The following is a 16650-nucleotide window of genomic DNA, read 5'->3' as shown; positions in this document are numbered from 1 at the left end:
CAATGGTTACAGATGGCTTGACAACTGTTGTCCAGATTTGGGTGGAAATATTTCTACACATGAGAAGTGGATTTTTTGGTCCTTTGCCCAGGCATGACAACAATGGGATTTTTCCCACCATGGGCAACAACTGTTGCCTGATTTACAGTTTTTACACAAACACCCTCGGCATCAACATCTTCATCATCATCAACATCCTCATCATCCTTGTTAGCACCAACTACAGAAATATCCTCCTCATCCTCCTGGTGTAATTCCAGAGGAGCATCCTCAATTTCTACATCAGCATGTTGACTTGTGCTGCTCATACCCACATTTGCAGAGGGCACACAGATGGTGGAAGGAGGATCCTCTTCAAGCACAGTATTAGAAAAGTCAGGCTCACACATGGCAACCATGGATATACTTGGACTCTTCTCGGGGATCTGTTATTTTTCTGAGCACACAGTTGGTTCATGTGCCTTAGCAATTTACATGTTTTTTAACACTTCTAGAAGGGCTTACATCATCATAAGATGCAGAACCACCAGTCATAAATAAAGGCCAAGGCCTTATCCTTTCCTTGCCACTTTGTGTAGTAAATTACATATTGCCAATTTTTTTTTCTCTGCAGCTAACTAAGCTTTTAATTTTTTTTCTTTAACACTGTAAAACATTGCTTCCTTGATTTTAGATGCCTTGACTTAAGTCCTGTATGCCCTTGGGCATTGGCTTTAGTAGATTATGTAGATGGACTAGTATCATCATGGCTGGTTGCACTGGCAGCAGCTCCACCACTAGTATATGGTTCCTGCAGTCTCAACTGCTCATTCTCCATAACAAACATGAATGAAGTGGGGTACAGCACACACGTTAATTTGTACCAATTTTAAATATTACATTGCGGTAACAATGACCTACAGTGTGACAATAATTTTGACAAATACACTGCATTTTCCACTTACAGTGTGAAGTTATTTTTTATGAATACACTGTGTTTTCCACTTACAGTGTGACAATATTTTTTATGAACACACTGCATTTCCACTAACAGTGTGACAATATTTTTTACAAATACACTGTGTTTTTCACTTACAGTGTGACATTATTTTTTACAAATACACCCTGTTTCCACTAACAGTGTGCCAATATTTTCTATGAATACACTGCGTTTTCACTTACAGTGTGACAATATTTTTTACGAATACACAGCATTTCCACTAACAGTGTGACAATATTTTTTATTACTAGATTGCATTTCCACTGACAGTGTGACAATATTTTTTTATGAATACACTGCATTTTCCACTTACAGTGTGACAATATTTTTAACGAATACACAGCGTTTCCACTAACAGTGTGACAATATATTTTATGAATAGATTCCGTTTCCACTGACAGTGTGACAATATTTTTTACAAATACACACTAACAGTGTGACAATATTTTTTATTAATAGATTGCATTTCCACTGACAGTGTGACAATATTTTTTATGAATACACTGAGTTTTCTACTTACAGTGTGACAGTATTTTTTATACACTGCGTTACCACTTACAGTGTTGCAAACAATACGTGTATGAATATTACAGGTCTGACAGGCAGCGTCACAGTAAAAAAATTAAATAAATACAGTACACTGGGGAACAGCACAAAAAATATATATAATATATTATTTTTTTATTAATTATATTATTTTTTATCTTTTATTTTTTTATACACTGGGCACTCTTGGTTGGATAGAGCACCCCTGGTTGGACACAGCAGATCCACAGCAGCCCATGGATGGACACAGCAGCCCTGACCTGGATGGACACAGCAGACCCACAGCAGCCCTTGGATGAACACAGCAGCCCTGGCCTAGATGGACACAGCAGACACACAGCAGCCCTTGGATGGACACAGCAGCCCTGGCCTGGATAGACACAGCAGACCCACAGCTGCCCTTGGATGAACACAGCAGCCCTGGCTGGGATGGACACAGCAGACACACAGCAGCCATTGGATGGACACTGCAGCCCCGGCCTGGATGGACACCGCAGCCCCTCTTGGATGAAGCACAGCCCTGATATCCCAGGACTCAGCAAGCAAATGGCAATGATCACCGTGGGGGAGGAACTTTTAAACAATCCAAAACCCGCGAGAATCCGACACAGCGGGATGATGACGTTTTGCCTCGCTTTGAGATCCCAGTTAGGTGGGAAAACCTGAGCAGGAAACAGATCTCGCTTCAGATCTGCAAGTTTGGGTGGGTTTGGTTCTCAGGGAACCAGACCCACTCATCTCTAATATTTCCCCTCCTGTGATGCAATCTGTAAACCAGGGCTCGGCGATCCAGTCTTCTCCATGGGTCCTCAGGTTTACCATGGATTCCATAAAGCTCTTTCTACTGTGCAAGCATCGGGTCATCTCAGCATCTGGGTTAGGGGATGAGCGAGGGGGCACTGAGGCAGCAGGCAGTAAGGAGGAGGTGACCTTGCATGTGCATATATTGGTCACCTTTAGTGGTGGCTCCAGAGGTGGGGGTGCAGCACAGTCCAGATTTAATATAGGGGAACCACACTAACTGCCATTTCAAATGCTGCCAAACATAAATGGCTGGGACTCACTGTCAGTTGTTGTGGCTCCCCAATTTGATTTTTGGACTGCACTGCAGCCCCTGGAGCCACCACTGGTCACCTTACTATAGTGGCAGAGGGGATAGGGGCAGAGCAAGGGGACAATGGGGCAGCAGGCAGTAAGGAGTAAGTGACATGGTGTATGCATGTGTTTGATAATTTTAATAACTGTATACAGTCAAATAATGGTAGTAAAAATGTTATAGATACACAAAATCTTTAATGTGTTTCTTTGTGACAGCTCTGCTTATTGTGTATTTTGTCAGTTGAGCCTTCAGAATTTTAATATACATACAGTACATGCATACATAGAACCATAAAGCAAAAGTATATATACATACAACCATAAAGCAAAAATCCTGCACCCAGCTCCGCTCAGGTGAAAATTGGTGATCACGGAAGTTGGACACACCCTTTTTCCAGCAGCACTGCCATGACCATGTAAATATTTTCTCTTAGACATTGGAAAAACCTCCACCAAAACAAACTGGAAGCTGCATATGGTGTGTGTGTATACATTATGTGTGGTGTGTGTGTGTAGCCAATAAATATGATAGCAAGATGATTCATAGCCTATTTAACTCAGAGGATTTCAAGGAACATGTTTGATGCAATATATAGCTTTGTTAAAATGAAATTCATGTATACTTACCCTTCCTGTGATGCTATCTGTAAACCAGGGCTCTGGCGATCCAGTCTTCTCCATGGTTCCTCAGGTTTAATGTGGTTTCCATAAAGCTCTTTCTACTGCACAAACATTGAGTCATCTCAGCATTTTGGGTAGGGTATGTGCGAAGGAGCACTGGGGCAGCGGGTAGTCAGCGTAGTTGACCTGGCATATGCATATGTCGAGTAACCTTACAAATATATTGTGGTGGCGGGGGTAGGAGCAGAGCAAGGAGCACTGGGGCAGTGGGCAGTAAGTAGTAGGTGACCTGGAATGTGATTATGTTGGGTCATCTTACTATAGCAGCAGCGTGGATAGGGGCATAGCAAGGGGGCACTGGGGTAATGGCCAGTAAGGAGTAAGTGACATGGTGTATGCTTATGTCTGATAATTTTAATAACTGTATACAGTAAAATAATGGTAGTAAAAATTTTATAGATATACAAAATCTTTTATGTGTGTCTTTGTGACAGCTATGCTTATTATGTAATTTGTCAGTTGAACCTTTAAGATATTAATTGCTGGAAATTATTAAATGTGAAATCTACATTTTCTATACAACTTTTTTGTTCTATATGATTTCTGAGTACAATTGCCTGAGGCTTCCTTCAACACCCAATGCCTTGTTCCAACCTGTATTTTGATTGCCATTAACCACAACAAGATACTATATATCAAATGAAGGACAACAATAGATGAGGTTTGTACCAAAGAGTGATTTTTTTTAAAGCAACTACAGAATTTCTTAACTTCTCAGACACACCTGCATTGAGATTTGTCTACAACTTTCAAAACTGTTTTCTGAAAATAAATATACAGTATTAGCATGCACTGATTTATTTAGGTAGTTATAAAGTATTGAGGAAATATAATACATCTATAAATATATAATTTGATATCTTAGTAAGTGGAATTTATATGCAATTTTGGTTATAGAATTTAAAATGGTAATACTATGAAATGCAAAACATGCCTGGTTTTGCATTTAATAGAGATGAGCGGGTCCGGTTCTCAGAGAACCGAACCCACCCGAACATCCATATCCGAGACGAGAGGCAAGCTAGGCTCGGGTTTTCCAGCATGACTCGGATCTTGCGGGATTTGGATTCTATAAGGGTCCCGGTGATTGGTGCCATTTTCACTGTGGATTTGGATGGTGAACTGAACAGACATGGTGCTGTCACTGTCTGTCAGTGTTTTGACCACCTTGTCCTTTCCGGTTCTAGGGCTGAAGGCTGCTGCTGTGTTGTCATTAAAGGAGCTGGGGCTGCAATATATAAAGGGGAGCTTCAGTGGGTGCTGCAGCTGCTGTGTCACTTGTCCTGTCAATCAAGGGACTGCTGCTGTGTTATTATACATAAGGGCTTCTGTTGTTGTACTGTCCATCAAGGGGCTAGGGCTGCTGTCCATAAAGGAGTGCTGTGTTTTCCAGGGGGGGTGCTCTGTCAATCAGGGGTGCTCTTCCCCAGTGTAAAAAAAAAAATAAAAGTGTTTTTTTTTTGTGCGTTAGCAACTTAGCTGCTCTATTAATGTTTGGTGACACTGCCGGCCAGGCCACAGTTTATCAGCCACATAATTGTGACTCTGCACTGCAGGTGGCCTGTCTGCACTTGGCAGGGGTGCTTTGTTGTCCATCAAAAAGGGGTGCGGTCTGTGTTGTTCATCAAGGGGCTGCTGCCTCATTCAGGGGTACTCTTCCCCAGTGTGAAAAAAATAAAAGTGAAATTAAATTAATAATATCTATATAAATCCACAAAAAATATATCTATTTTTTTTCTATGTGTGCGTTAGCAACCTAGGTGCGCTTTTATTGTACAGTGACACTGCCACAGTTTATCGTCCATGTATTTGTGACTCTGTAGGTGGTCTGTCCGCAGTCGGCAGGGGTACTTTGTTGTCCATCAAAAAGGGGTGCTGTCTATGTTGTTCATCAAGGGGCTACTGCCTCATTCAGGGGTGCTCTTCCACAGTGTGCAAAAAATAAAAGTGAAAATAAATCCACAAAATAACCAATTATTTTTGTGTGTGTGTGCGTTAGCAACTTAGCTGCGGTATCATTGTTTGGTGACACTGCCAGCCAGACCACAGTTTATTGTCCAAGTATTTGTGATTCTGCACTGCAGGTGGTCTGTCCACACTCGGCAAGGGTGCTTTTTTGTCCATCAAAAAGGGGTGCTGTCTGTGCTGTTCATCAAGGGGCTGCTGCCTCATTCAGGAGTGGTCTTCCCCAGTGTGAAATTAAATTAATATTATCAATATCAATCCACAAAAAAAAAAATAATAATTTTGTATGTGTGCGTTAGCAACTTAGCTGCGCTATTATTGTATGGTGACACTGCCGCAGTTTATCGTCCATGTATTCGTGACTCTGCAGGTGGTCTGTCCACACTCGGCAGGGGTGCTTTGTTGTCCATCAAAAAGGGGTGCTGTCTGTGTTGTTCATCAAGTGGCTACTGCCTTATTCAGGGGTACTCTTCCCCAGTATGAAAAAATAAAAGTGAAATTAAATCCAATCAATCAATCCACAAATAAAACTAATTTTTTTCTTTGTGTGTGTGCATTAGCAACTTAGCTGTGCTATTATTGTTTGGTGACACTGCCTGCCAGACCGCAGTTTATCATCCATGTATTGTGACACTATAAGTCGAAGCGCAGTGTGTTATTCTTATTCATAAATAATGAATCTTGTGACACTGTAAGTGGTAGCACAGTGTGTTATTCTTATTTATAAATAATGAATCTTGTGACATTGTAAGTGGTAGCACAGTGTGTTATTCTTATTTATAAATAATTAATCTTGTGACACTGTGATAGCGCAGCGTGTTATTCTATTCATAAATATTTAATCTTGTGACACTAAGTGTTAGCACAGTGTGTTATTCTTATTCATAAATAATCTTGAGACACTGTAAGTGGCAGCACAGTGTGTTATACTTTTCTTAAATACTATAGGTCATTGACACAACAGTGTAATATTTAAAATTGGCACAAATTGATGTGTGAGCTGTACCCCACTTCATTCGTGTTTGTTGATATGGAGAACGATCAGTTGAGACTTGAGAGGAGAGCAGGAACCACATACTAGTGCTAGAGCTGCTGCCAGTGCCACCAGTCAAATAGATACTAGTCCATATACATCATCTACTAAAGCCGATGCCCAAGTCCATACAGGGCTTAAGTCAGGACATCTAAAATCAAGAATCAATCTTTTACAGTTGTAAAGAAGAAACCATCAAAGGGAAAGTTAGCTGCAAAAAGACATACAATTGGCAATATGCCTTTCACCACATGAAGTGGCAAGGAAAGACTAAGGCCTTGGCCTTTATTTATGACTGGTGGTTCTGCCTCTTATGATGATGTAAGCACAAGTGAACATACTGACATAGAAAGTATGCTTCTGTGGAAGTGCACCAGGATGAGCAGGATATTTGTGTAGCTGATGCTAATGAAGATGTTGATGATGAGGATGTTAAGATGATGTTGTTGATGAGGATGTTGTTTGTGCAAATTAGGCACCAGTGAATGAAAAAGTTGTTGCCAATTATAAGGAAAAGCCCATTGTCATGCCTGGGCACAAGACAAAACAACTTGGTTGTGTTGACTCATTTGCATCACCAGTGTTTTTTTGGGGGAAAGTGTAGTTTTTTCTCAGCAGATGCATGCGCTGGAGAAACTGAAGGAGAAGCTACAGCTGCATCATGTGTTTTTTGAAAGCACTACTAGTAATTGTTTTTTGAAAGCACTACTAGTAGTCTTCCTTGTTTTCTTCTGGGATTAAAATCCTCTCCCAGCAGCAGCAGGCATAGCGCACAAGGATTCTCAAGAAAGACTCAACGTAAGCCTTAAACCTTTAATCTTAAATCTTGTATTTGCTCTGCTCGGCTTGTCCACATATCTGTGGTTAAGTGGACAGTGGGTACAATGGCATTTTGGAGGTGACTTATTAAGTTTTTTTTAATGTCCCTGTACAGGTTGGGAAATGCTTTTCTAGTGTAGTGGAATATTTGCAAAGGATTGTTTAATGGTGCTTACACACGGTATGATTAAAATGGATGATATGAACAATAATGATATCAATAATATCATTTTCGTTCATATCATGCATTTATAGGTGGCCAACGACCTGTGATGTGTGGGTTCATATGGACGATAATGATATCATCCATCACCCGTGCATGCAGGACATCGATATTGACCAGGTTACTATAGGGACCTCGATCATTAATCGCTGGTCATTTGCTATTGTTTTTGGGTTCATGGTGTGTTGGATGTTAGATATTGAATACACACTTGGAAGATCGAACAATGATATCATTATCATTGTCAATCGTCCCATGTGTATGTTCCATTACAGTCAATTGTTTTTTAAAGCATTATTAGTAGTCTTCCTGGTCCCCTTCTGGGATGAAAGTCCACTAACAGCAGCAGCAGGCATAGCACTCAAGGATTCTTCTGGGGCAATGACTAATGTGAATGAGAAAAATATTTTTTGTAAATGCTTCCCCAACTCCCTCAGGCCTCTTGAATAATAAAAACATTTGTTTCCTGATGTGCCATGTTGGAAGTTGAACTGCCACTTGTTTGTGCCACCCACTGCTGCCACTTAGCTTAGTCCGCCAACTAGCTTAGTGCAAGTTTTGGGCCTAAACCGAATGAAAACAATATTGTGGGCTGTGAGGTGGAAATTAATGTTGTTGAGGATAATAATACTGTAGGAACCAAATCCAGATCCAAAACACAAGGAGATACAGATCCAAAACCAAAACACGGAGGTCTGCACACATCTCTAGCATTTAATAGGAGTGCCATTTCAAATTCTGCAATTAAAACCACCATTAATCAGTGTCTTTTGAAGCAGCCATTTAGTAAATATGCCGCTTTGACTCAATTAGAGCCATTTGGGTCTAATAAATATTAAGAATTTTTTAACTTTACCATAGACTTGTGAAGCTTCAGCTTCCAGCTATTATATAATTACTGGTGCCAGAGTGTTTAATTTTTGGGGATGTGGAGAATTCTGCAGATGGCATTTAGGGTCATCTCAAGGATTTACAATTTAGCATCCTCCTCAACAAATAGCACCAGAGGTGAATGAGTAGAGAACCTGCACTAGGCAGGAGATAATATTCTGTCCTACCCTCACCTAACATCAGAGGTGTAAGGTAGGAACCACAGTATTTATCTGGGTTTTTTAATTGGAGTATCCCCTACATCCATACCCTAGTGGGGTACAGGTTGGGCTACAAGAATGAGGCCAGCTAATATCTTGTTTAATCTTGATATGCTCTAATGCATGGGCGTGGTGTCTCCGCACGTCTTTACTCCAATGCGTCCATGAGGACAGCATGGACTATGAGACTCTCACCATATCCAGAGCCATTTCAGCACCCAAACATAACTGCAAGTACCCTATAATACCACTGATATATAGAACAATAGAACATACCTCCCAACATGACCCATTCGAGGAGCAATACAATTTTCTGTTCCTGTATTTCCCCCTTAAATTATGATTGCCACCTGAGTTGAAACACCTTTCTTATCAATTAAATAGTTTAAGACAGGTGATGTCAATCATAATTTAAGAGGGAAGTCCAGGAACAGAGTATTTTGTCCCTCCTGGAAAGGGTCATGTTGGGAGGTATGATAGAGGGATACCAGGGCTACCATCCATCAGTGTAGTTGCCCATTTTCCACTCAGTGCACTACAACAACCAGAATTACCCTAATCTCCAGGCTGCTATATTTCACACAGATTGCCTACCACTGAAACACCTGTGATTTCCCAGTGTCATTTGTTACTTGCTGTACTAAGATTACAATAAATCTAAGAACTGATTAAGCATACCACATGTGGACTAACCACAACCAGCACCAACACCTGCATTACACACACAGTGCTATCAGTACCTAGGCCAATATATGTGTACCGGGGTTTACTGTATTTTCTATTTTGAAATGTATCTGCACTAAGCACATTCCACTTTGTCAGCATTTCCCAATCTTATTCTTCAGAAAGCACTAACAGTGCATGTTTTCCAGGTCTCTTCCCAAGCTCTCAAATGAAATAATTAGCTCCTCCTGTGGATCTTTTAAAATGGGTCAACCAGTAATGAATACATCTGTGCAACAAATAAGAAACATGGAAACCATACACTGGTAGTGCTCTCTGAGGAATGAGTCTGAGAAACACTGCACTATGCACGTGTGACAGCTTTACTATGCTACTACTACCTGCTGTAATCATTCTACACTGCTAACAAATATAATGGAGTACTGGCTTGGAGAACTTATAGCACCTTAACCACCTGGTCTAGTCCGTCCCTAGTGTACTGCAACAGTCATCAATTTTCATTTTGCTTTTATGCTCTGTATTTTGTTGTGACAGCTTATTATATTCAGTTCAAAATATGATAGGCGAAAGCTGATTAGGCTTGAGAACAGGTAAAAATTCTAGGTTTTTTCTGATTTTAACATGACAGCCTTGTTGCTGGGCAGTTTAGTTTAATTTAGGAGTCACTTGGTTTTAAGTTGGCCAATGCTTTGCTCGGGGGAGTGTTTAGGTATTAGGGTATAATAAGGGTGTTCTGGGTAGAGACAGCCTAATTTCCATTTGGAATTCCTTGGTGGATAAGTATCCTGTCTTTTGGCTTCATTATGCACCTTATTATCTTTTCTGTGCATTCCTTTCTCTGTACTTTCATTATGCCCCATCCTCGTAGAGGGCCCCTCAGAAAGCTAGCTGATTTTGCTCATGCTCTATGGGCCGTGGAAGATCATGGGCACAGTCTCGTGGTATCCCATCCAGTGCCACCCCTGTCCCGGTTATAGTGAAGGTTCCTACCCTGCCCAGGTTGGTGCCTGTTTCTTCTCCCATGTTGTAAGTGGGGTCGTGCAAGTCTGCGACCTCTTCTGGCTTGTCTGTGTCCCCCGGTGGTGCGGCCATTGCCATCACCATTAGCCATGCCCCACCTCTGGCAGCATTCTTGGACCCACCGGGTTTAGACTCAGCTGGCCTTCTCTCCATCGTCCCATGGTCGTATGTGCCTGTTCATGCAGCAGGGATGGCAGGCCAGCCCCCTCTCTCCGCTGTCATATGTGGCAGCAATGTAGCTGTGTTGCCACTGCGGCAGCCATTTCAACTATAGTGACCATTTTGGATCCTTCTCTCCCAGTGGGATCCAGGCACTCGGCGCAGATTGCCCCCCTGCTGTTTTTTCACAATTTCTTTCCTCTCCTTACAGTGCTCCAACATTGAATCCCCCCTTCTTCCTCCATGTATTAGCTTTCTTCATTTCCACCTGGTGAACCTCACAAGCTTCATCTTTCCCTTCCCTTCATCACCCTAGCCCACCTGGACCTCTGGGATTGTGTCCCCTGTTTTTCCCTCTGCATCAGTTGCTCCCCTGCTTACCCTTCTTTGACCATTTCTGCTGTATCAAATTACAGTTTCCCCTTTTGGTCAGCCCCTCCCTACTCCACTCCTACTCCCTGGCCTTTTTGCCTCCCTCACCCCCACTTGTTTGCCCCAACACTCCTCTCAGATGCTTTCTTCAGTGCCTTCTGTTTCTGGCACACTGATTCCCCTCCTGGACCCAGACCTCATCTCCAGGGTTTCAGCAGGTCCCCCACCACTTCATGTAGGTTCCACCCATACCACTTCTCCCCATCTGCCTCCTTCCCTGTCTCTGGTTCCCATCCTGCCTTCTCACTTTTGTCCTGTAGTTGCAGTTTTTCCTCCTCCACCTGGGATTTCGCAGGACGTTATTGTGGTTGGTGCAGCTGCTATTCCAGTGCGCATTGAGGTGACCTCAGATGTCAGCCTGGTGGCTCCTCTATGTGAAGAAGAGGTCTAGGTGGTTCCTGGACCATCTGGGGTTGGTGAGTATGCAGTGCCTGATTATATGCCTTCTTTTGACTTTAGTACCAGTTCTCATTCATAGGGATCTCCTGAGCGCCCGCATAAGCTGGCTAGATTGATTCCTCAGCGACTGTCTAGGAAGGGCGGTACCACAGGTGTCACAGTGACAGGGTCTGGCTCTAAAGAAGCGGAAGTCAGTTCAGATTTGCGCAGAAGTATTCAAGAAAAGATCCACAAGGGTAAATTTGTTGACTTTTTCTTGCTCACTGATGAGATGAAGAAGGGTTTGGCACACGCTAAGAAAGTAGGTGGCGTTGGTGAAGAGGTATATTGTGGCTATAACCTTTGGCTTAAAGGCATGCTTATATTTGTGACATGCTATCTGGAAACCCATGCCGAGGAGCATGCAAATGTTCTTTGGTACATTTATCTTGTTCATGATATGTACACACGCTTTAAAGGTTTTGCTTTGATAGAATATGATTCACAGTTCCAGAGAAAGCAGGATGGTAAACTTGTGATGCCTTTCAGTTTTAAGGATGTTGAGGTTTGACTGGAGGTTTTGCAGCATTGGAAGGCTGTTTCGGTTCTGATACAGACTTGTAAGGGCCCCTCAGGTACTAGAATGGGTGCGGCAGGAGTGGCGAAGGGGAAGTGTTTTGCGTTCAATGATTCTCGGTGCACCCGCGGCAAAACCTGACGTTTTCATCACTCCTGTCACATTTTTGGGGGTGAACACCCTGCAAGTGATTGCCGACAAAGCTTTGGCAGAGGCCCCCCAAGAAAGAAGACATTTCCATGGCCGCTACTTAAGGACAAGTCCCCGGTTTGTGTTGCAGAATTGTCCAAATGGCTTGCATGGTACCCTTGTAAAGTGAATGCTGCCTTTTTGTCACAAGGTTTTGTTTCTGGCTTTAGACCTCCCATTTCCAATCCTCTAAATGTTAGGGCTTCCCATAATTTACATTCCAAAGTGATTTCCCCAAAGTTTTACAGTCCAAGGTGGATGCGGATGTTTTGTTGGGGAGGATGGAGGGGCCTTTCCTTTGTCCACCCCTTCAGTATCTTTGCATTTCTCCTTTGGGAATGGTCCCTAAAAGGGTCCTTGGTAAGTACCGCCTATCCAAAATGTATCTTACACCCATGGTAGTTCAGTGAATGATGCGCTGCCTGAGTCCACATGCAGGGTGGTTTATCAATCTTTTGATGAGGCCTTAGAGCTGGTGCGTGGTTTTGGTTCAGGTGCTTTGTAGGCTAAGATCAATATTGAATTGGCCTTCCGTTTGCTACCATGCAATACATGGGTTTTCATTTGGGTGTTGATTCTTCTGTGCCTATTTTGAGAAATTCAGTTCCTTTTTACATTGGTGAGTCTGGTGTTATGCATAATTTTGACGATTTTATCTTTGTGGGTCCGGGTGGCAGTATGGTCTGTGGGGACCTCCTTTTTTCTGCTAAAGCATTGTTTAAGGTCCTAGGTGTTCCTGTGGCTCATGACAAAATGGAGGGTCCATCTTCCTTTCTTATTTGGGCATTGACATTGACAGTTTGTGGTTGCTGTTGATTAACACGGGAGAAGGTTTTGAAATTGCTTCAGCAGATAGATGCTTGTTTGGCATTAAATAAGGTCAAACTGCATGCAGTGCAGGCCTTAATAGTTTGTTTCATTTTGCTTGTCGCATCATTCCCATGGGCACAGTTTTTTGTATGAAATTGGAAATGGCAACTGCTGGAGCATGCTTGCCGCATCATCACGTATGTTTGTCTTCTGAGATTAAGGAAGACCTTCACATTTAGGCCTGGTTTCTGGTGCACTTTAACAGTGAGTGCATTTGGCCTTTGCTTCCTGTGGCGAATACTACTTTGCAGCTGTTCACTGATGCGGCCGGCTTGTCCGGTTTTGATGCTTTTTCAATGGGGAATGGTGTGCTGCTCCCTGGCCAGTGGTGTGGCATGTGGAGGGCGTTACAGCTAATTTACTGTATTGTTATTGGAATTGTTCCCTACTGTCATGGCAGCGGAACTTTGTTGTGTTTGGTTGCAGAATCAGCATGTGGTCTTCTGGTGTGACAATCTGGGAGTGGTTCATGTTATTAATAACTAGAGAGCTTCTTCTCCTCCAGCTTTGCGGCTGCTTAGGCATCTGGTTTTGCGTTGTTTAGAGTCTAACAATTGTTTTAGAGCACGTCATGTTCCTGGCATTTTGAATGAGATTGCAGATGCTTTGTCTAGCTTTAATTTCACTCGCTTTTGGAAGCTGACTCCAGCAGCTTCTGCAGTGGGGTTACTTTGACCTTCATTTGTGTGGCAAATTATCATGCCGGCATAGAGGGCCTAGCACGGAGGTTGCTGGCTCTAGCAACTTTGAAATACTATGCGGCTGCATGGCGAGACTGGCCGGCTTACAGTATTGAATGCTCTTGGGAGGGTAAGCCTTCCAAGGATTTGCTTTAGCGTTCATTTGGGGACATTACTGGCAAGGCTTCCATGGTCTCAGCACTGGCAGGCATCTCACTTTTCTCCAAGTTGAAGGGTCTTCACGATCCCACTAAGTAATTTTCCTTTCCAAGGCTCTGAAAGGGTGAGCTAAGAAGGTTCCTGTTAGTGCTGATTCCCGCAGGCCTATTGATTTGCATCTGCTTAAAGACTTGCTGGCGGTTATGGACACAGTTGCTTCTGATCTTATGGAAGCTTCTCTTTTCCATCTTCCTTTTGCTGTGGCATTTTTTGGGCGTTTTGAATTTGTGAACGTTTTGCATCCAGCAAGTCGTCACTTCTTTCTGGATTACAATTGAAAGACATAGTTTTTAGGGATGTAGCAGTGTTGGGCAAGCTCTGTTTTCCAAGACGGATCAGTCAGGGAAGGGCAGATGGATGCCCCATCAGGTTTAGTTTGCCCTGGGTGTCTTGCCTCAGTTTACATGGGCCTTCACCTGTCTGGTGAGGCCCAATGGCTGGTGCATGCTAATTTAACCCCCCTTTCCAAATTCCAGTTTATAGCTATGCTTAAGTGGGGACTTGCTGATTTGGGTTTAGATAGTGCATGTTACGGGACCCATTCCTTTTGCATTGGCGATACTACCATCGTGGCAATTGCAGGGGCCTCCCCCAACTGATATTCAAGGTTTAGGGTGTTAGAAATGCTCTGCCTATAAGTCTTATGTTCATTGTGATAAGATTTAGTTGTGCTTCTTGCAACAACCCAAAAGTGTTGCTAACCCACCAATTCTTGAATGGCTAGAATTCAAAAATTGGGGGTGTGAAGGGATTTTGTAAATTTTTCCTCAAGGGGACCTCTATCTGGCCCAATTTGGTTCACTCGTAGGTTTTTGAGTTTTTTTCTTCACTTAGGCTACCTGTTTCCCCCTTGCCTTCTTGCTAGTTAGTTGCTATGTTTTTTATGTTGTGTATTGGTTGTGGCTTGGTTTTGGTGCGGTGCTAATTTTTAGGGTCTGTTTTTTCCTCACAGCGGAAGATACCAAAGACAGCAAGGTGTAGCTTGTTGGCCACTCATACATATTTTGGGCTAAGAAGCATAATTTTGCATGGCATGCTAGTTTGCTTCTTGGTGGTCAACAGGTGTGATGGATAGGTGTGCGTGGTTTGCGGTGTTATGCTTTGTTGGATTTTTTGGTTTTGTCTGTGGCTCAGTGGGGTATTCCTGATTGAAGTACACAAATATAGTATAAGGTCAGTGCTACATATAGATATATGATGAACGTGCACAGTAGATAGTATATAAAAAAGGTTCCTAATTTATTAGTAGAAAAGTACCCCTTGTCAAAGAATGGTAAATGCAGGTATATATCTACTAATAAATTAGGAACCTTTTTTTATATACTATCTACTGTGCACGTTCATCATATATCTATATGTAGCGCCGACCATACTATATTTGTGTACTTCAATTCTTTTGGGTTGGGTATTCCCAAACAAGGTCGGCAGCAAGCATTGACCAAACACAGCAGCATATACAGTCAGGTGCATAAATATTGGGACATTGACAGAATTTTCATATTTTGGCCTCTATTCACCACCACAATGGCTTTGAAGGGAAAACAAACAAGATGTGCTTTAACTGCGGACTTTCAGAATTAATTTGAGGGTAATTACATCCAAATCAGGTGAACGGTGAAGGAATTACAACGGTTTCTATATGTGCCTCCCACTTTTTAAGGAGTCAAAAGTAATGGGACTATCAACTCAAAAGCTATTTCATGGACAGGGGTGGACTATTCCCTCATTATTTCATTATCAATTAAGCAGGTAAAAGGTCTGGAGTTGATTCTAGGAGTGACATTTGCATTTGGAATCAGTTGCTGTCGATAGCAAAAACATTAGGTGTGGCCAAATCAACTGTTTGGAACATTCTTAAAAAGAAAGAACACCGGAGAGCTCAGCAACACTGAAAGACCCGGAAGACCACGGAAAACAACTGTGGTGGTACACAGAAGGATTATTTCCCTGGTGAAGAAAAACCCTTTCGCAACAGTTTGCCAAATCAAGAACACTCTCCGGGATGTAGGTGTATATGTGTCAAAGTCAACAATCAAGAGAAGACTTCACAAGAGTGGATATAGAGGGTTCACCACAAGATGTAAACCATTGGTGAGCCTCAAAAACAGGAAGACCAGATTAGAGTTTGCCAAACAACATTTAAAAAAGCCATTATAGTTCTGGAATAACATCCTATGGACAGATGAGACAAAGATCAACTTGTACCAGAGTGATGGGAAGAGAAGAGTATGGAGAAGGAAAGGAACTGCTCATGATCCAAAACATACCACCTCATCAGTGAAGCATGCTGGTGGTAGTGTCATGGCTTGGGCATGTATGGCTGCCAATGGAACTGGTTCCCTTGTATTTATTGATGATGTGACTGCTGACAAAAAGTAAGTGTTTCAGGCAATATTATTTGCTCATATATGCAGTCAAATGCTTCAGAACTCATTGGACGGCGCTTCACAGTACAGATGGACAATGACCCAAAGCATACTGCAAAAGCAACCAAAGAGTTTTTAAGGCTAAAAAGTGGAATGTTATGCAATGGCCAAGTCAATCCCCTGACCTGAATCTGATTGAGCATGCATTTCACTTGATGAAGACAAAACTGAAGGGAAAATGCCCCAAAAACAAGCAGGAACTGAAGACATTTGCAGTAGAGGCCTGGCAGAGCATCACCAGGGATAAAACCCAGCATCTGGTGATGTCTATGTGTTCCAGACTTCCGGCTGTAATTGCCTGCAAAGGATTTGCAACAAAGTATTAAAAAGTGAAAGTTATATTTAGGATTGTTTAGTTTGTCCCATTACTTTTGGTCCCTTAAAAAGTGGGAGGCACATATAGAAACCGTTGTAATTCCTACACCGTTCACCTAATTTGGATGTAAGTACCCTCAAATTAAATCTGAAAGTCTGCAGTTAAAGCACATCTTGTTTGTTTCATTTCAAAGCCATTGTGGTGGTGAATAGAGGCCAAAATATGAAAATTCTGTCAATGTCCCAATATTTATGGACCTGACTGT

This window comes from Taudactylus pleione, unplaced genomic scaffold, assembly GCF_031769625.1.
Source record: "Taudactylus pleione unplaced genomic scaffold, aTauple2 ptg000309l, whole genome shotgun sequence".
In the NCBI taxonomy this organism is placed as follows: domain Eukaryota; kingdom Metazoa; phylum Chordata; class Amphibia; order Anura; family Myobatrachidae; genus Taudactylus; species Taudactylus pleione.
The sequence above is the reverse complement of the archived record's forward strand: the minus strand, read 5'-3'. Positions refer to the sequence as shown.